Here is a 20,626-nt window from a genome sequence, read left to right on the forward strand (position 1 = left end):
TAGGCAGGCTTCGACACCCTCGTTCACAGCCTCCTCACTAACAGACTCCATTCGTTCGGGATAAGGGATGCAGCACTAAGGTGGATTTCCCCATTCCTTGCCTGTAGATAACAAATCACCCTCTTCACTCCCTTTTCCTCGGCCTCCTGCCCCGTCACAAAAGGGATCCCACAGGATGCTTCCCTATCGCCCCTCTCATCAACCTCTCCATGAGCCCCTTTCCTGCCCTTATTAACTCACATAACCTGACCCGCTACAACTACACAGATGACACCCCAATCAACTTTAAGATCCCTAGGTCCAGCCACCCACCCACCCCACCCCAACCTAGCATCTTGCCACAGACATTTACCATTGGATGAGGGCCAACCACCTCCTCTTCAATCCCAGAAAACCAGAATCATGATCTGTGGGAAGACAGCTCTCTTCCCTTCCCAACCAACCTCCTGGCCGCCCTCACTACCCCCCTCCCCGCCGCATCCATCACAGTAAAGAAACGTGGATGCCCAATGGACGTTGACCTGACTCTCTCGCAACACATTAACACCATCTAAATATTACTACCTACCATCCACATTCTCAGACGCACCTTCCTCTACCTCTCATACCCTCAGAGTCACAGCAATCTTGGCCATTGTACTCTCCTGCCTAGACTACACCAATTCCCTTTACTTGGGTGCCCCTGCAAATCAACTCAGAAAGCTCCAACAGTTCCAGAATTATGCAGCTAGGCTCCACCTTGCCCTTGGCCCCATAGAGCACATTGCACCCGCCCTCCGTGTCTTCCAGTGGCTCCCTGTCGGGTGACAGACACTTACATACAAAGCCATGTGCATCACCCACCATGTCATCCACAAGACAGGCCCAGAATACCTTCAACAGAAACTTGAACCGTTACCAACCCAACAGAAACCTCTGTTCAGACACTGCTCTCCTTGTGATTCCTCCCTTCAAATCGACTAGAATAGGGGGGGATCCTCCTTCACTTTCATCCAAGCCCCCCTCAATCTGGAACTCAATTTCCCTTGGCATCTGACGGGTAGAGGATCACTTGGCCTTCCAGAGGGCCCTCATCACCTAGATATTCCCCCTGCAATATGACGACCCATGCCTAGTTAACCATCTTTCTGGTAGGCCCGGGCAGCAATGAATCCACACGGAATTTACAGAGGTCCAGCAGACCACATGACCAAATCCAAGCCACATCATACGAAAACCAAGCAGCCAGAACACACAGTTACAAACATAACACTCCATGCTTATGGAAGATAGCCAAAGTAAGGCCTCCCACACACATGCATCTGCAATCATAAATCATTTTTATGACACATAGCACAACACCTCTGCAATGAGAATGCAGCTATCCCCCACGACACAAATGTGGTTTAGAGGAGTCTCCTGCACTTGCATACTTTACAGACGAGCTAAAAGCACCCATTCACATGCCAGCTTGATATGGGTAGCTATTAGGCACTTGGTCAGCCTTACCCACCTTCACATTGGTTAAAATGCAAGCATCCATTCTAAACTCCTCTGACAAATGTTCCCACAACCTGGACTTCGGTCCTCCAAGGTCATTCAGCTACAGCAGTTTGAGAACATACCAATGGGAAAAGGCGCTATACAAATGACAAATTACATTACATTACAAATGTCCAATGTGTGACAGTATGCACAAAGGATAGAGTATGGAACCACAGGCCACCCAGATGAAGGACTGCAGAGAAGAAAATAGCAAACCTTCTAGGTCTTAATTTTCTAAAAATGTTCTTTTTTTTTTTATATGGCTGTTTAGAAGGTCAACCTTTCAATATATACAAAATTCAATTATTTCCACATATCATACAACATTTATGTAAAAAGAAGATGAATTTCATTAAACAGTTCATTCTAATTCAGAAAAAGATGCAAGGCTTTTGATATGTTAGTGCGACTGGCATAATCGTGTTCAATCGCATAATATTTTCCCAATATGGCTTCACAGTTAACCCCTCGTATGCGATTTAATCTGCCCAAGGCCAACGAAATGCAGAAGCTGAACATCACTATTTTGATGACTCTCAACATGCCTATCTACTGGCTAGAGTATGTCTTCCTCCCTTCTAGATGTTCAAGGATACTCATCCTCAGCTTGATTGTGGTGTCCCGCACATCTGAGCTGTTACAGGGGCAATTTAAGGCATACAACTCAGATTGACTTCAGTAATTAGCTGCTTCATGTCATTTGTTACTGTCCGGTGTTTAATACCATATTCGCATATAGAGCAATTACTATTAAGCAGTCTTTTGATGGTGTACCTAACCATGTTGTATTGTTTGTACTTTGTTTTTCAAAGTAGTTGCTTGTTAGCTTATACTTTACTGATTATAACCTTCTTACAGTAAAATGTACTGTTATTTTCAAGCGTTAATCTAATCAGAGAGCATTCCAATGTCTTATATCACTAGCTTCATTATTGTATGATGTCATGAATCAGATCTCATTCTTTGCTTTTACGGCCTCATTCATGTCTAATGACCTGTTTTTATAAGTAATGTACATTTTGATATGTTTGGCATTCTTTTTACCTAAGCCAAAGTTCACTCTTGATATCCCAGCATCTGAAAAATGTAAGATATCTATGGTTTTCCTTCTTGTGTTTTTCAGCTGAACTACAATTTTTCCAAGGCTCTCAATGGTTCCCCAAAAGGTTTGGTCCATTTCACAGACTAAAAGATGAGCACTACAAGCAAACAGTACGAAATTACAGAACAAGGATCTCAATGTAATTTTGTTTGCAGAAATCCATCTATGACAGTTATCTTTTCTCCATTTTGGTTAAGGATATTCAAATGGTTAAAAAACGGCCATCTCAAATTATAAACAGACTCAAAAAACCTCAGCCATAAATTGGCATGCTTTACTTGGACTGAACATTGATCAATATGGGACCAGGTGAGCATGTGGGGGGGGGGGGTGCAAAACATGAGCCAATGGCCGTTTTTGAATGTGACAATACTAGACCCAATTGAGGATGAAGAAACTGCTACGTAGACATCTCCAACATTTCCATGATGACTGTGGTATGTTTATGTAGAATATTGAGCAAGTGGCCAAGAAGGTTTTGCTTGCATTAATCCATCATGAAGCATGAAAAAGCAAGAACAGCACACAAAGCACTACGGTCGCACTCTGCCGCACGATTGAAGAAATTGCTCCAAACTCCACCCATTTGCATACAAAAATGTAGAGTTTATTCAATATAATAAAAATTGCCCATGACAACAAAAAAGGAGAGGAAACGTAACTCGTTTCACAGCCTGCTGGGTGCTTGATCACACCAACAGACTTCCCGCCAGTGCAAATTTAATTGGCCATTCTTGTTTGTATCAACCAATTACTACCAGCTGAATAAACCTCAACACTCCCAACTCTATGGTTTACAAACATGGTGGCCATCTTATCCTAGTATCCTTAATACCAAAGCCCAATGTAATCGAAAATATAAACCGCCCTCAAGCATAAACTATAAGGCTACAAGCACTAAGGGAATACTTACATTTAAATGGTTTCAGGACACGCATTCCAAATTGTAAACATATCCCACAAATTCGGTGCTGCATGTGATGTTTGAACAGATGGTGTAAGTGGTATGAATCACAGAATCAAAAAAAATCGATTGTGGCATTGCAAAGAGCTTCCTGGGCATGTGCGTGAGTGCTGAAAGGCCCCTCTCCAGCCTGTTCTGCCTGTATGTGCATGGAGGCGCAGGAGCTCCCCCCTCGCACATACAGACATGCAGTTCCCCAGCATTTCCAATGAGCTATGCATGGCTGGCGAAGCAAAACGCCCACAGCCTTGCGTGGCTCAATGTGCATGTGCAGCTGGGGAACTGAACACAGTTGAACCAGCCCAGGAGCGCCCCCTCAGCTCAAAAAAGCAGCAGAGGGAGCGCTCAGTGTTTCACTGGGCTGGCTCTTCCAAACGGGTGAGGGTAAAACTGGGTCGACGCCCCCTTGCTCATTATGGACGAGCCGCCCCTGCCAAGGGCCCCCCCGCCCTGCTTTCTAGGGATGTAACGGTATTACGGTATACCGTTAAAGATACCGTGAACCACTTAATTGAACAATAATAACCGTCACATTGTTTATACCGGTATACCGTTCATACCGTTAAGTGTGCTTTTCAATCTGATTTGGAAAGGCTGCAGTAAGCAAGTGCTATGCAGTCTTGGTCTTGCACTGTTGGATGGGCCGTCTGCCAAGTAGTTTCAGTTGGAGCAGTTTTTAATGCCATTCCATAAACCACACATGCCTGACACAAAATCAATATGTTAGCAATAGGAAGAATAAATACAGTGCCAAGAAGGAAAAGGGTTTACTTTGGGTTGGCGGTTTGGGGTTTATATATTTATAATGGATAATGTTTTCTAAACATATGACAATGGGGGATTTCCCTGGTTACATCATTGAATTTACATATAATAAGTCACAGTGCGAAATGTACTCATCTCTGTGGGTATTCCCTGCTGCCATACCAAAGTGTATCATGTCCGTGATTACTGAACACCTTTTGGCCCTCAAGTAAACTAAAGGCTGTAACGTAAAGAGAGAGTGCGTGTGTGCGTATGCGCACAAGCGTATACTACCATCAGACTCCATTGATCTGTGGCATGCAGGTTATCAAGATGGCAACATGTTCATCTTCACCAGTAGCCAGTGGGGGGGCTAAAAGCTGGAATGACCACTTAAGAAAAGCTATTCAGTTTGCTTTGCCAGGCGCAGCAGGGCACCCCCCGCCCCTCCTCCTCTCCACACGTGTGTTTGTGTTTAGTGGAAGCAAGGGGTGGCATTTCAGTGGAAAGTATGTTGAAAAGCCCAATTCTGGCCCTGGGTGCCTGGTTTTGTTTGTGATGATAAATCTGACAATTTATGACCTTTTAGAAAATATTTGTTAAGATTAGTTAACTCCACCTGCTATACCGCGATAACCATGATATACCGTCATTTGGCAAGAAGGTTATTGTACCGTCATAAAACTAATACCGTGACACCCCTACTGCTTTCCTCCATTAAAAAAATTAAAAAATGAATTTAATGCCCTGGGGAACTCGGGGGGCGCCCCACAGTTTGAATACCTCCGGTCTAGAGGGAGAGAAGGGGGATCTGGGTGTCTGGAATGGAGAGAGGGGCTTTTTAGTGGGGTCTATAATGGAGGGAGTAAGGCATCTTGAGGTCTGGCATGGGGGCATCTTGGTGAGGGTCTGGGTTGAGGGATGGGGATACCACGTTATGGTCTAGAGGAAGGATGCGAGCATGGAGGGAGGCATCATAGTATGGGTCTGGAGGGATAGGCATCTTGGTGTGGGTCTGGAAGGAGGGTATCATGATATGGGTCCGGATCAGAGGGGGGCATCGCAGGTCTGAAATGGATGGACATGGCATATAATGGGGACATGACATGGAATGATGGAGCATGTGTGCCTGAGTGAGGGCTGGAACACTCCGGTGGGAAGGATGGGGCATCTGGTTGTGAATGATGGGATGGGGTATGTATGTCTGGAGAGAAGGAAGTTGGTCGACAGGAGGGGTGGGAGCATGTGGGTGTCGACGAAGGGATGGGGTAATCCGGGTGTGGGTCTAGAGACAGGGCGGATGGCACCATCTGTGTGCGGGTCTAGAGGTAGAGGTGAAGCATAGCATCTGGGTGTGGCTCTGGAGAGAGGGATGGAGCATCTTGGGGTAGTTATGGAGGAACGGATGTTGGGAGTCTTTGTGTGGGTTCGGAGGGGGAATGGTGTCATTTGAATCTGGAACTTGTATTTGGAAGGAGAGATGTTTACTCGGAGTATAAATGGGGACATGTAGGGCTGGGGTATCCACTTGTGATTGGGGGCATGGAGGTGTGGGGCATACAAGTCCGAAGGGAGGAATGTTGTTGGCTGAGCTTGGATGGACGGAATTGGCACTTGGGCATGGTGGGATGATGGGTGGCACGTGAAGGTGCAGCATGTGTTTAAAAGGGAAAAGAGGGATGGGCATCTGGGTTTGAATGAAGGGATGGGGCATCTGGCTATGGATTGACAAGGATGGGAAGCATGCAAGTCCGAATGTGGGGTTGGGCATCTGGGTGGAGATGAAAGCATCAAGGGTTGAGGGCATCTGCGTGAATGGAGGGATGATGCATTTAGGTCTGGAGAGAGGGATTGGGACATCTGCATGTGAATCGAGGGATGGGGGCATAATTATCTGGAGGGATGGGGCATGTGAATCTGGAGCACGGGATGGAGGGATGGAGCATTTGCATGTGAATCGAGGAAGGGGGGTATCTGTTCATGAAGCATGGTGGCATGTAGATCTGGTGGAAAGTAGGCAGCATCTGGGTGTGAATGGAGGGATTGGGTGTTTAGGGTTGGGATCATCTGTGTGTGGATGGAGGGCTGGGGACATGGGGTCTGGCAGGAGGACTGGGGCACCTGTGCATTGGTCTGGAGGGAAGGGCGAGGATTATAGGTGTGAATGGAGGGATGGGGCATGCAGGTCTAGCAGGAGCAATGGGGGTATCTAGGTGTGAATGGAATGGTGGGGCATGTGAGCCTAGAGGAAAGGTTGGTAGGATGGGGCATGCGTGTGGATAGAGGGTGAGTCTGTCTGGAGGTATGGTGCTGTGGTTCTAGAGGGACGGATCAGGGCTTCTGTGTGTGTGGAACCAAAAATAGTTCACTCCACTCATGGATGGCCTCAAACAAAAGTATTCCTTTATCTGCACTTCAGATGCCAAGTCTGAACCCATGCGGTGGCCTGCCATCACTCAGTGTGCGAGCCTGTTGGCACAATTATGTGTAAGGCTCAGGCTCCCGATATGTATGAACGAACTGCACTTAATATTGCACTTTCGCAATGCTGGCATAGGAGAGGTCTGTGGGACGAAGCACTAGGCTTCACTTCTCCACTGAAGGGGAGCACCCTCCCGTGAGGCCGCTGCCCGATAGCTCCCCTGTGGGAGGTATAATGCGGGAGGATATCATGGGGATAAGGACAACCATCTAGGTTACAGCCCTTGTGAACACATTTCCCCCCACATACTCCAGCTCCTCTTTCCTCTTCTACTTTCTATACAGACAGTAGGCTTATGTACTGTGGTAAGGCCGAATATCTTGAGATCTTTAAAAGTATTGGAATGAAGAAGTACCACAGGAGCCCATGTAATCTAAATGCTGGGATGAGCAGGTCCTTTGGAGTAATGTAGATAAGATCCGTGAATGAAACAAAGGACTAATGAGCCTAGGGACAGCTGGCAACATTGTATAAAGATTGACAATGGACTAAACACAGGGAGACGGTCATGGGCAGCCGCATAGGGTTGCAGGTGTGCTGATAGCGAATGTGTGAGATTCAAATCTGTGTTAAAAATCAATGCCCAAAAGTCAGAGTTGTTAAACATGACCGCCCCCTCAGAAAAGGTTAAGGAATTGCAGGGTATAGTACCCTATAGATGGGTGGAAACCAGCATTAGATATTTGGGGGTCCAGATTAGTGGTTCTCTGGGTGCCCTTTACTGTGCCAACTACCCACATTTAGTGTAAAAGCTGCACTGACTGCTGGCGGAATGGGTGGCCTTATCAATATCCTGGATGGGGAGGATAAATGGCCTTAAAATGGTGATTTTGCCAAAAAGCCTTTACTATTTTATGGCACTGCCAGGGTGGGTTCCCCAAGGTTTCTTCAGGACCCTGCAAAAACATGTGGGGTCATTTATTTGGAACCACAACAAGAGGCCTAGGTTAGCTATGCAGATACTAAGGTCTCCCAGAAGCAAGGGACGACTGTGAGCGCCAAACTTCCACCTCCATTTCCTTGCGGCTCAAATCAGAGTGATCCGGGATTGGTTCAGAAGCAATCGAGGGAAGGTCTGGTGTCGAATGGACAAAGCGGTACTGGACGAGGTGTTGTGGTGACCCAGTGGGGAGAGACCTGCAAACATATACCATAGCAGGATAGGGGCCATAGTGGGGGACTAATGGGATGAGCTGGTGCGGAGGGTGAACTTGACCACCTTGTCCTCCCCACTGACATCGCTGTTAGGAATCCCCAGTGCACACTGTGTATGGAAAGGGGTGCCTTCAATGGGTGGTAGGCGGCATGGTGCCACAAACTACATGGCAATCCTTTGCACAGTGCAAGCAGGACGGTGGGTTAGATGAGGGGGAGAGGTATCGCTACTCTCAATTGAGGCACTGGCTCACGAACCCAATGGTCAGGTCACCGGCCACCAGGGATCTCATGCCCTTTCAACGAGCTCACGAAGCCTATCCTGATTCAAGAGATGTGGGTTAAGATAATGGTCCAATGGCATCTCACCCCCGAAAATAACGACAAATTTGACCCAACTGCGTCGGCGCTCTGCTGGAGGGGATGTGGGGAACTGGGATTGTGGAAACGTATCTGGTGAGAATGCGCATTTATACAGTCTTATTGGGACATGATCCATGCGGCAATGAATAGTATTTTTGGGAGTCAGATGCCGGACAACATAGGGATGGCCATCCTGGGAATGAAAGGGTCCTGACAAATCTACCCTCGAAAGATCAAAGAAAGACATACATCAACCTGATAGTGGCAGCAACACTTGTAGCGGCGCACAAATGGAAACAAAAAGCTGCCCCCAAAGAACATGAATGGGTTAGTAAAATCTGCAACTTTGTGGCACTGTAAGGGGTGACCCATTTGATTCAATGGGATCACCAAAGGTTTCACTCAGACAGGACATCGTCCTGCATCACATGCAGCGGGACCCGCGGGCCACATGGTGCCTGAGGAAAATGAGATTGCTGGGGCGAGTATTCGCTCCGCTTGTGGAGGGTGCGTTGACAGGAAGCTGGGAGGAGGTATGGCTGAAGTTTCTCGGGGTGGCGAGGACTTTGAGGGGGGGGGGGGGGAGTGGGAGTTCTCAAATGGTGCAAGGGCCCGTACAATGGCTGGTGAGAGAGCTGGCCACTCACGGAAACGTGGGACTACGAGCCATCTACAGAGTTTATTGACTCAGGGGGGTGAGGGGGCAGTACTGGGTGCATTGTTGGTTACATTTGTTGGGATCGAGGAGGGGGGTTACATGTGTTCTTACAGTTGAAAAAGCCAATTAAAAAAAATATATAAAAGTGCATTGTTAATGTGCTGCCCTCACCAGCCAAAATCAGCTCCCTGGCCCAGCACAAACACATTCTTTGACTCAACAGTCACTTGCTTATTCATACACAGTATTCACTCACTCATTGCATGAGAGGATCAGAAGTGACCTTCCCATACAGTTTATATCCCCCTGCACCTGTTCCAAATAGGTACAGGGGAATGTTTTTTTCCCTGTGCTTTGAAAAGTGCCCCTCTTTTGAAAATCGGGATTCACTTGAAAATGCCCGGAACCCACTTTCCACCCTCTGCCTTCCACAGCTGTGCATTTGGTGGGCAAAGAGCACCTCAAAATGCACACATTTAAAGGTCCTTTGTGCACAGTTCACTACCTTTTTGGTGTAAGTGAAGTGAATCCCATCAGTTGCACCAAACACGTTTCGAAAATCGTGGCATGATGGTTTATCCCTACTGATCACTTCTTTACGCTGAACGTTCATTTGAGAGAGTGTAGTTCGAGGTGTTGTAGGGGTATTAGGAATGGGAAAGGAGACACAAGAAGGAAAGGGTGTGTGGGGTTTTTACTGTTTCTGCAGTCATTAACCCCAGATTTGCTCATGAGCAGGTATTGTGTTAAATACCATTAGTTCCAGAGCAGATACCGTGACTGGAATCGTTAGCCTCAGAGTACATACTGTGCATGCCATCATTCAGGTATTCCATCATATGTAACAGATTAGCAGGTACTGTATCAAACGTCATTAGTTCCAGGACAGGTAGTGTGTCTGGAATCGGTACCCCAGATCCGGTACTGTGTCTGTAATTATTTGCCCCAGGGCAGATATTGTCAGATGTAGTTAATGAACAGGTACATAGTGTATCGGAAATCATTAGTTCCAGAGCAGGTATAGGGTCTGCACTCATTCGCTCCAGCCAGAGGATGTGATGCGTGCAGTGGGTACAAGGACCAGCCAAGCAAGATCTCGGGAGTCCGAGATCACACGCAGCAAGACCGAAGCAGACAGGCAAGGGGCCAGGAGGACGGTTGTGCCCCAACACTCTTCCTGATAAGCAGAGAGATCCCTTGCTTGCAGGAAATAATTCCATGGCTGAGAGTAAGCCTCGTGGAAGCTCTAGCACGTGAGAAGTTGATGGGACCAGTTACTGGGTTCCCAGTGCAGTGAAGCCAACTGCACTGATCCACTGAGACTGAACTGTGAGTACCGGACCTATGCTCAGTTTGTGTATGGTGTCTCAATAAACGCCACAACCCCAGTGTTTGTGCTCATTGACGCCACCACAATGGGTGTTTACCAATGGCGCTAGAGAAGGTAGTGTCAGCTAATATGTTGTTTCTGTGTCTGCAGCCATTAAACCTAGAACAGACACTGTGCCTGCAGTTATCTATAGAAGGGTCATTACCTCCACGTCCACTCTTCCTCGTCCCAGTACTTACTTCATGAGGCACCTGCCTCCGACACAGGACCTTCTTCTATTTCTTTAAATCTCTATAACTCCTCCCCCACATCCATGTCACTCAGTTTGAATTTTTCCTGCCTCCGGCAGGTTGGACTTTTTCTTCCCGGTGCGGGGCACCAGGGAGCACCGATTGCTGGCCCCCTGGGGGGGGGGCTGTGTGGCGGGGCCCTCGGCTCCCTCAGGTGCGGCGCTGCTCCTGGGCCCCCTGCGGGGCTTGGGGTCACAGTTGAGCTGGATTGCCTCGCTCGGTTCTTTGCTGGGCTCCGGACCGCAGCGTGAGCATTGTGTCCCGGGTCCTGCACGGCCCCGGGAAGGTAAGGAGAGGGGAGGACTGGGCTTGATGTTTTTCCCCTCTCCTCCTGTTTTGGCCGTCTTGATTCGACTTGGCAGTATGGGCTAGCCTTCCCTTTTGTTGTGAGGCCTCTCTGCTTCTTGTCGTGGGGTGACAGTGGCAGAGAGTCTTTGGGAGTGCGGGGGCTCTGTTCTGTCGCAGGCATGTCACATACCACCTGCTCCTCAGACACACGGCCCAGGATGCACCGGATGTTAGCTGCATTATCTGGGGGAAGGTAAGGAGAGGGGAGGACTGTGCTTGATATTTTTCCCCTCTCCTGCTGGTATGGCCATCTTTACTCCTTCAACATGCCGTTTCCCTCGTGCCTTGTGTGCACATCTTTATTGGAAATGATGGCAAGCACTTGGCAGTATGGGCTAAGCCTTCCCTTTTGTTGTGAGGCCTCTCTGCTTCTTGTCGTGGGGTGACTATGACAGAGTATTTGAAACTGCGGGGGCTCTGTTCTGTCGCAGGCATGTCACATACCACCCGCTCCTCAGAGACACACGGCCCAGGATGCACCGGATGTTGGCTGCATTCCTTGCGTGCTGCCTGTGAATACGGCGCAGATTTGGACACGTCTGCAAGCGGCCGGAAGGGTACCGGCCTGGCATAGTCTACACTTCGGGTTCGAGTATCAGCGGTGCTGACTCGGTCCTTCAACCTTCCTAGACCGACGCATTGGAACGATCTAGAGCATGGGGCTACCAGCTACTGGATACAGGGCTCAGGCCACCTCTCAGTCATGTGGCGTGTCAGTGGTGTGTTTGGGTCTGTGCTAGCTATGGACGCAGACTCCTTGTCCTGTCCTCTTCCTCTAAACTGCGCGAGGGAAAGTCGAAGGAGTTGATTTGCTTTTCCCTTGTCCGGCATGGGATTATGGAAAATGCATCATGGAAGTAACGGCCATGCAGGGGGTTCCCAGTGTCTCTTCTTTTGGGGCCTAGGTCCTCCGGTGCCGACGTGTTGCTTTCACGCCTCCTCTCAGACTTGTGGGAAGTGATAGGGCACATGTCTGTGCTTAGAGGGGTTCTCAGAACCCCTGGTGCCGGTGGAGGGGGATGTCACTTCAGTGGGTTTTCCAGTATAGGCATACCTCAGGTAGGGGGTTGCCTTTGATGTCGGCTATCCGGGATGGATTGCTTTGCCCCGCTTTGTGACAGTACTCTGCCCTTTTGACGCCAGCCTGGTGGCTCCTCTGTCAGCTGAGGGGGCCATAGTCTGCTGGACTTCTGGGATGTCCAGTATCTTCCTTTTGATAGGTCAGATCTTTTTGTGGGCTGACAAGCATGCTGTTATATTGTGGCGCAGGCCTGTTTCAACGTCCTGTGATTTCCCTCTGGTGCAAGTGCAGTGACTGGCGGTTTTCCCTGGCTCCTCGTCTCTATCTTCTCGGAGGTGTATGGGACCGGTGGGGTTCGGCTTCCTGGGTAATGGGCTCCTTCTGGAGGGGGTATCAGTTGCCGTTCCCGTCTCCTCCTGTCCAGGTTTGCATGGTTAGGACTTACCCAGCTCACGGTCCAAGTAGTTGGCCATGGGATCCGTTCTCTCCGAACGGTTGTTGTGGGTTACCGTCTTGCCCGTTCCTCTCCCTGTTCAGGGTCATGTTTTCTACTTGCGGGTGTTCCTGGTCCCTATGCCTTCTAGGATGTGTCACCTGCTTATGGGTCTCAAGACCCTGCACTGCTTGTCCGGATGTCTGGGGAGAGCGTACTCTGGATGTTGTGCAGGGGGGGCGCTTGCTGGCTGTTCTGGGCTGGGTTCTCAGAAGGCAGTATGTCTCGGCTCGCCTGTTGCTGAAGTTACGGGGCACGTGGCGTCTTGCTTGTTTTCCAGTTCCTTGTGCCCGTCTTCGGTTACGTCTCCTGGTGTCTTATACTCTCTCCCACTGGCTCCCGACATCTCAGCTTTCGTAGTTTTGTTTTCAGTGTCCCCAGCGCTGCGAGTGTCCCTGCTATGGTGGCGGGGGGTTTCAGGTCTACAGGCTGAGGTGTGCTTGGTCCTTCCTCCTGTGGCCTCTCCTACTACCAACACCAGCAGAAAGGGTCTACATTGGGGGTCTTCTCTGCTCAAGGGTTGTGAGATCTGGGGAGAGCCGGCGATCATCCAATTGGCAAGAGTTGTGCCATTGTCCAAGCTCTGGTGTACTTCGAGGAGTTGCTGGACGGTCGGCGGTTTTTGGTCCGATCGGACAATACGACGGCCTTGGCATATGTCAACTGCAAAAGGGGTTCCGGCCACTCCTTGAATGCTCTGGCAGCGCTGATAGGCACCTGGGAGGACTCTCATCTGGTGTCTCTGGTGGCCTCACGTATCAGAAGGGTGGACAATGTTCAAGCGGATCTTCTCAGACGCCGGTTTTCACTCCTCTGCGGAACTGGTCCTGTTGGCCCAGGTCTTTGCGGTGACCTGTGTCAGATTAGGGTCCCTGGTTCTAGACCTGTTTGCATCCCCGGCCTCAGCAGAAGTTCCCCTCTTCTGCTCTAGGTTTCAGGCTGAGGGGATTGGGGGATGGACGCCCTCTCTGTACAGTGGCCTTGGGGTTTTCCTTTATGCCTTTCCGCCTATTCCCCTTCTGCCCTGGGTGGTTTGGCGCATCAGAGTGTCCAGGGTGACTGTTGTTGTTAGCTCCGTTCTGGTCCCGCCGGAGTTGGCTCCCCTCTCTGTTGGAGCTTCGGTCCTAGGAACCTTGGCTGGTTCCGAGGTGGCCGTGTCCCCTTCAAGGGGATCTGCGGTTGGAATTCCGCCAGATGCAATGGGCGGTGTGGCTATTGCTCAGTCTAGGTTGATATCTCAGGGGTTCTCAGATCCTGTAGTTGGGTCCAAATGGATGCTCTTAGACCCTCCACTCTGAAGGTGTTAGGCAGACTCTGGGGCCATTTCCGAGACTGGTATGGGCGGTCTGGGATCCCTCCCCTGCGTTCTGGCCTCTGCTATCCTTCAGTTCCTCCAGGAGGGGTTTTGACAGGGGCCTGGCAGTTTTTCCAGGCTTCGCTCTCAGTGGGCCTCCATGAAATTACTTTTGGGGGACTCTGACGGTCACTTGGATGGGGAGGTGTTGGTGGGGAAATTGATCCAGGGTTTTTCTTCTTCCCGTCCTTGTGCTGATAAAGGGCTTTCCTCTTGGGATCTCCCTCTTGTATTACGGTTCCTTCACGGGCCTCCTTTTGAGCCCATTTCCGAGGTTGATATCAAACATCTTACACTGAAATCTGCTTTTCTTATTGCCCTCACTTCTGCCCGTAGGCTTGGGGAGATTGGGGCTCTCTTATGTCACGCTCCTTTCCTGAGGGTGCTGCCAGACTCGGTGGTGCCGGGGTGTGGTCCGATGTTTCTCCATTCAGTTGTCTCTCGGTTTTCACACCTCTCAGGGTCTGGTTCTCCCTGACTTCTTTCATGATCCAAGAACGCCTGAGGAGGTGGCTCGGCTTAACATTGATGTCCGACGGGACGCGTTAGAGTATTTGGCTTGGTTTGCTTTTTCCACCAATCTGATAGTCTTCTGATTGCTTGTGGTCCGGCTGGGGCTGGGCATAACGCATCTGTGGTTTCCATTTTCCGGTGGTTCCGGTTTGTGATCTCTAGGGCCTATGTGGCTTCTGGCCTGCCTGTGCCTGCGCACAATCAGGGGCGGTCTGCCAGGGGTTTGGCGGCTTCCTGGGCCGATGCAAGGAGGGTTTTTCTCTGCAAGAGATTTGTATGGCTGCCGCCTTGGCTGGTCTAGGCATTTTCATCAACCGCTATGGGTTGAGTTTCTCCCACTCGGGGGTTGGTTCCTTCGTGGTTGGAGTTTTGTCTGTGGGGATGTGATTTAAGAGTTATTGTGGGTGTGTTTTGCTGCACTGTTTTTGGCTCTGTGTCTCATTGGGACCTTTTCCCCGTTGCTGCTTTGGTATACCTCATGAAGTAAGTACTGGGACGAGGAAGAGTGGACGTGGAGGTAATGCTCTGATTACTTACCGGTAATCTTCATTACTCCTAGTCCTACTCTTCCTCGTCACAGTACTGACGACCCTCCTCACCCTCCCTCCGGGGAAGGTCCCATGCTCCGGCTTGGTAATATGAAACTGAGTGACATGGATGTGGGGGAGGAGTTATAGAGATTTAAAGAAATAGAAGAAGGTCCTGTGTCGGAGGCAGGTGCCTCATGAAGTAAGTACTGTGACGAGGAAGAGTGGACGTGGAGGTAATGAATAATCAGAGCATTAGACAAAGAGAAAGTACCGGATCTGCAGCCATTAGCCCTGGGGAATTATTACGTTCAGAGTAGGCACCGGACCTGGAGACAGTACACGTCTGTCATCAATAGCCAGCGCAGGCACATATATAAAATCACTTACACCAGAGGCTGAACTGTACCGTAAATGAGCTTCGGAGCCGATACTGTGTCTACGATACCAAACACAGGCTCTCCATTTGAAATTTCAAAACCGAATGCTTAAAAAGTCACTTACTTACAATTTTAATCTCAACATGTCATAAATACAAATAATTACAGCTTCAGCTGCAGCCTCTTAATTCAACGTACATTTCCAGAGGTTGCAAAAGGGCTCGTCTTACCAACATACCAACAAAGGGGTGAGAACGATCTGAGTTAATAGATGCTAAATGAAACGCATATACAATTCACTACAAGAGCTGGGTCACATGCACTCACCTGATGCTGCAGGAAATTGAAAAAGTGCGTTTCGCAAAGGGAAGGGATGCCTTATGTTGATATCATTATCCAGTGAAACTCACATTTAAAGTCGCTGTGAGACCCGATAGCAGTGTGTGATTTGCTTAAAAGTTTGCCGATATATTCTGAAATACCTTTAGTGCGAGCTGACGTATATACGTATTTGAGAAATGCCGTGACGTTTTCATGCAGGAAGTATACGTGCTTAGGAAGAGCATCTTAGACTTCATGCTGTGCACGGGCAGGTATTTATTTTTTATTGTGTATTTAAAAGGCGCAAATACATCTCGGAAGTGTTACGAAGCGCCAGGTATAATTAGGTGCAGATGCTTTCGTTTTTCCTATTTTGATTGCAGGAACAGCGGATCTTTGTGCGTCTTCTTGGCTAGTATTATCCCCATCCCCGCCCTCAAACAGAAGTGATTTATGGCATACCTGGTGCTGCGCACGCCGAGGGAATTTCAGGGCAGACTTTTTTCCAAATGTGGCTGCCAGCAAGTCGGATTTATTGTTTGTGTAAACGTACTTGCATGTTTTCCACCTTCAAATGGCAGTGGCTTTTTGCTGTATTCACGGGCTTGTAACATTGGCTTTCTACAAAACTGCCCAGTGTATACCAGACCTGCCTACATTGAAAAAAGAAAAACCTGGAGATCCACAACACGGAATACCCTGCCCACATCCACCTAAAACCACTCCCACAGCCCTGTCCACATGGCTAAAAAAGAAAAAGCGAACACAACAGCACGATGCCAGAAAATGGGGCAGGATTTGCTCGCTCTGCTTTCAATCCACATACACTTTCATGTGATTGGCTACAATTATATTCCTAAAGACCAATCATATGAAGGTGTGGGAAGGGTTTCTAGCACTTCTGGAAACCCGGAGACTCCAAGCTCTTCTCTGGAGACCCAGAGAAGAGCCTGGAGTCTCTGGCATGTGTACGCCATGTTTCTTCATCCTTATCTGCGCAACGCAGCGTTCTCTGTTTGAACAGCAATGAACTCACTCAGTTGGAAATTAAGCCCCATGTCGATTCAATTTTTCACCATAGCTACATGCTGTCTTCTTTTTCTGCACAGGCTCGCGTGGGCTTGGATGCCTCCGTGGCTCCCGAGCCCTCCTGTGCTGGGGGTGATATATATGCTGCCACCGAAGCGTGGGACGAGTTGGCATGACTTATGTCATTTTACTGCCTTTATGAGGTGAGAGGTTCTGATTTGAACATTGCAGGGAGACATGCCTAACTTTACTGATCAGTGCATTGAGCTGTAACGGCCAGAGTCTGTCTGTACCACAAGATGTATTTCTTCCGCTGTCTGCCTGTATAGGACAGAGTTCCTTTGTGTTGTCTCACTGACTAGATGCCTGCATGTTCATGTACACTATGCTAGTAGACAGTGAAAATGCAGACGCCAGCAAGACAACAACAATTGAGTATTTTGCCTCTAAACTAGTCATACTGTAGGCAGAGGTCTTCAATCTGTGGGGTGTGCCCCCTCTGGTGGGCACTGCCACATGCCGGGGGGGGTGGGAGGGGCGTGTGATCCAGGATGGCGAGAAAAGAGAAAAACTATTTTTTTTGTTGCCTCACTTTACTGCATGGTGAGCCGCTGGCCCCCCATGCACATGCTCAGTCAGTGCAACTTGATGGGGCGTGGTCACAAAAAAAAACCAGGAACTAAACACAGCCTGGATGTACATTTTTACTGCATATGGATCGCGCATCCAGGCTGCGTTGCTGGTGCCGCCAGCGTCTTCTTGCCTGGTAAGGGATACCGCTTCTCGGGCTTATCCCTCCCCACCTCCCACAACACGGTTGGAGGGGGTGCAGAGAAGAGTGTTTAAGGCTTTTCACGGTCCCTCTGCTCGCCTCTACCCCGTGGACCCACGAAGGTGGAAACGTGGGGAGACAAGGCGAGCAGGGGGGCTGGGTCACTACAATGCTGGCCCCCCTGCTCTCCTCTCCCTCTGTGCCCCCACCTTGGGGGACCACAGGGGAGCGGAGACGAGCGGGGACGGAAGCACGCATTACCGGTGTTGTATGATATCTGGTTCCCCATGGCAGATTGCTGGGTTACAGCAATCTGCTATGGGGGAGCCGGATATCATACAACACCGGTCCCCTTGCTTTGGCAGCAACCACAGACTTCTTGGAGCATGCCAAATTTTTTGGCAGCAATGTCGGAATTCAGCAAACAAAGGAAGTGAAAAATGGCTCTTGTGTGGGCAGAATTTAATGTCTTGTTGGAAAATTAAGGCAGAGGCGGTACAGGTAGCGCATTCAAAAACTGGCTGCAAGTCAATTTTTTTTAAGAAAAGGGCTGCCGATCTGAAAGTGGGGCCTTTTTAGAACAAGTGATTACGCTCCCTACTTTAAGGTTTTATGACCCTGTTTCGGAAATACTCACCGCCAATAGTAGGAATACACTCACCTAACAGCCGCATGTTGCTGCTTATTACACAAATAAATATATTACCATTGCAAGCAAGAGTGCCATGGTTGAAGTCAGAGAAAACGTGTCTCTGTGGTCTGGGTCGCATGGGGATCTGATTCATTTTTTTAAGTCTGTAGAGGAAACGCTGGCTTAGAGCAGAATTTTAACCAGAATAATATAAGAACCTGTACTGGGGCAATTAACTTTTTTATGAATCCATATCTGTAAAATATTTATCTGATGCAGCCAATTTTCTTTTTTTAAAGTTTTTTAAATTTATTTAGTGCATAGAGTTAATACAAACCTTTTGCACAGTTGATTAATTACAAAATACAATTCAAACAAAATTCCAGTAGTTTAAAAAAAATACTCAAACTAAACTTTACTACTGACTTCAGTTAAGTTAAAATTAACATGTGCAATTAGGACATTTGAAAAAAGGAAGAGGAGGAGGAAATGCCATGCAAAGCTTCTTTGCACACATGGTATGCCGCTGCAGAATAAACAAATGGTTTCAGCCCTAAACATCATACTCCACAATTGTTCAGCTTCAATAGATCCAATATTGGAAACAAGCCCACTGTAGCTTCTAATGTAAACATTTTTGGCAATGTGCAAGAAGTAAGTAAATGTTGGGCAGTTTCAAGCCCCATTCCACAGATATGCAAGTCATATCTTTACGTGCCAATTTGGTCCAACTCCCAGTATGTTCTCTGGACGGAAGAATATTAAAATGCAAGTAAGTGATAAATCTGCAAATATTATACAAGCATATTACAGTCAAATAATAATTTGGTAAGTGATTACCGCGGAATTAACAAGAAGTAATGTTAGATATAAAATCAAAATCACTAGCTGTCTTACTTAAGATATTACATAAATTAGGCATTAACATTAATCAAGCTCTGATCCAATTAAAATGATTGATTGCAGTTGCTCTCAGTTGTGCTAAAAATTGGTTAGTGGTATTGTATCGGTAAAATCTTGCAAGATAACATATTATTCACACTGGGAGGGTACATATAAATATCCAGAAATTTACATCGTTGGTGAAGCCATAAGGAGCGGATAGAGGGAACACCAAGCTCACAACGCAGTGCCTCCACCGTTACCGAGGAGGGCACTCTGAGGATGGAGTGCAACATTTTTCCCTCAAATTTTTCTACCCACTTTAACATAGGCTCATCAAGGACCACCAAGCCATAAGTAATCGAAGGAGGATACTAGTGTGATAAATGGAGACTAGTCCCTCCATTTTATATCCGCCTTTCTTATTGATAAAACATTTTAATACCAACCATTTTTTCCCATATTTTGGTCTTCACAAAATCACCATAGACATTAGCGTCGGTTTATTAGCTTCATCTAATTGGGTGCCACAATTACTATCAACAATTTCGAGAGGAGAGCCTTTAAGAGTCCAAGCAAATTTCTTCTTTTTGGAATTCTTCCCAAATACCATAATTTTGGTTTTTGAGCTATTGAATTCAAGAGTTTGGCACGGCATAAGTTGTTATTGAGTCCAATGAACGTTTCAATCCTATGGGAGTTTTATCAAGCAGAATGGTGTCAACTGCATACCCTAACCAAGAAACCGGGACTCTGATCAATGTGGGGTGGGAAGTTGTGTGTAGATTCAATAGTCAAGCCCATATCACAAACATATAGGTTATAAAGCAAGGGAGCATGCTTATATCATCTGTAAATTGACCTAACTGATTTGCTCGCACCACTGCTGACGTGTTAGATTACAGACAGATAAAAAAATACAGCAGTGTGGGATCAATTTACCCAGTTTGGACCAGAGTAGAAGGCGGGATGCAGTATTGAAGGCTTTCGTGAAATCCACAAAACAAATGTATAGGTTTCCTGCTGTAGCACTACAAGTGCACTTAGATTGTGTAATGTACTGTGTCCCTTCCGAAACAGGGAAAGTAAATTACGTAAAAAGGCCCACTTGGAAAGTTTCTTCGAACTAATATCTGGTATAGCTAGAAATCTATAGTCAAAGGGATTAGACCGATCTCCCTTCTTAAAGATGGGTATAAGTATCGAATTCCTCCAGCTCCCAGGAATCCACCCTGGAACAATCTCCAGTACAAAGGACCAAAAGGGGAATAATATTCTTGTATATAATGTTTGAGAGCATATCTGGGCCAGGTGCACGAGAGCCATTCAGTGCTTTAATTATTATTTCAATATCTTCTACCTTGAAATCAGCAGTAAGAATGTAGGAAATAGGTTTCTCCATAATCTTAGGGCTGTGAAATAGCTGCACACCATGTACGTGTGTTGATGGGATTAAGTTCAAATTCACGTTGGCCATTAAAGAATACCATGGCCCAGAACTTTGTTATTATTACTCCAAAGGAGTCTGAATATGAGCTTCCAATCACCACAACTAATGGAGGATTCATAATATCGCAGCCAGTTTTTATACTTCATCGAGAATTGGGCTAACAATATCTTTTTTCTCTTGTGTGGTGTGTGGTGTGTGTGTGTGTGTGTGTGTGTGTATGTGTATATGTATGTATGTGTATATATATATATATATATATATGTTCTCTTGATAGCAGTACATTGCTTGTGGTG

General features: G+C 47.7%; 1 protein-coding gene across 1 annotated transcript in view; it reads right to left on the minus strand.

Moving 5' to 3' along the window:
- The window catches only part of WASHC1 (WASH complex subunit 1), an 820,361-nt gene extending 804,633 nt beyond the window's left edge, over positions 1 to 15,728 (minus strand). The window contains exon 1 of the mRNA XM_069628575.1: positions 15,576 to 15,728. The gene's annotated coding sequence lies outside the window, so the exon portion shown is untranslated. The remainder of the gene's footprint in view (positions 1 to 15,575) is intronic.
- Between the last annotated feature and the right edge of the window lie 4,898 nt (positions 15,729 to 20,626).

Source organism: Ambystoma mexicanum, chromosome 12 (genome assembly GCF_040938575.1).
Source record: "Ambystoma mexicanum isolate Mex_15411 chromosome 12, UKY_AmexF1_1, whole genome shotgun sequence".
In the NCBI taxonomy this organism is placed as follows: Eukaryota; Metazoa; Chordata; class Amphibia; order Caudata; family Ambystomatidae; genus Ambystoma; species Ambystoma mexicanum.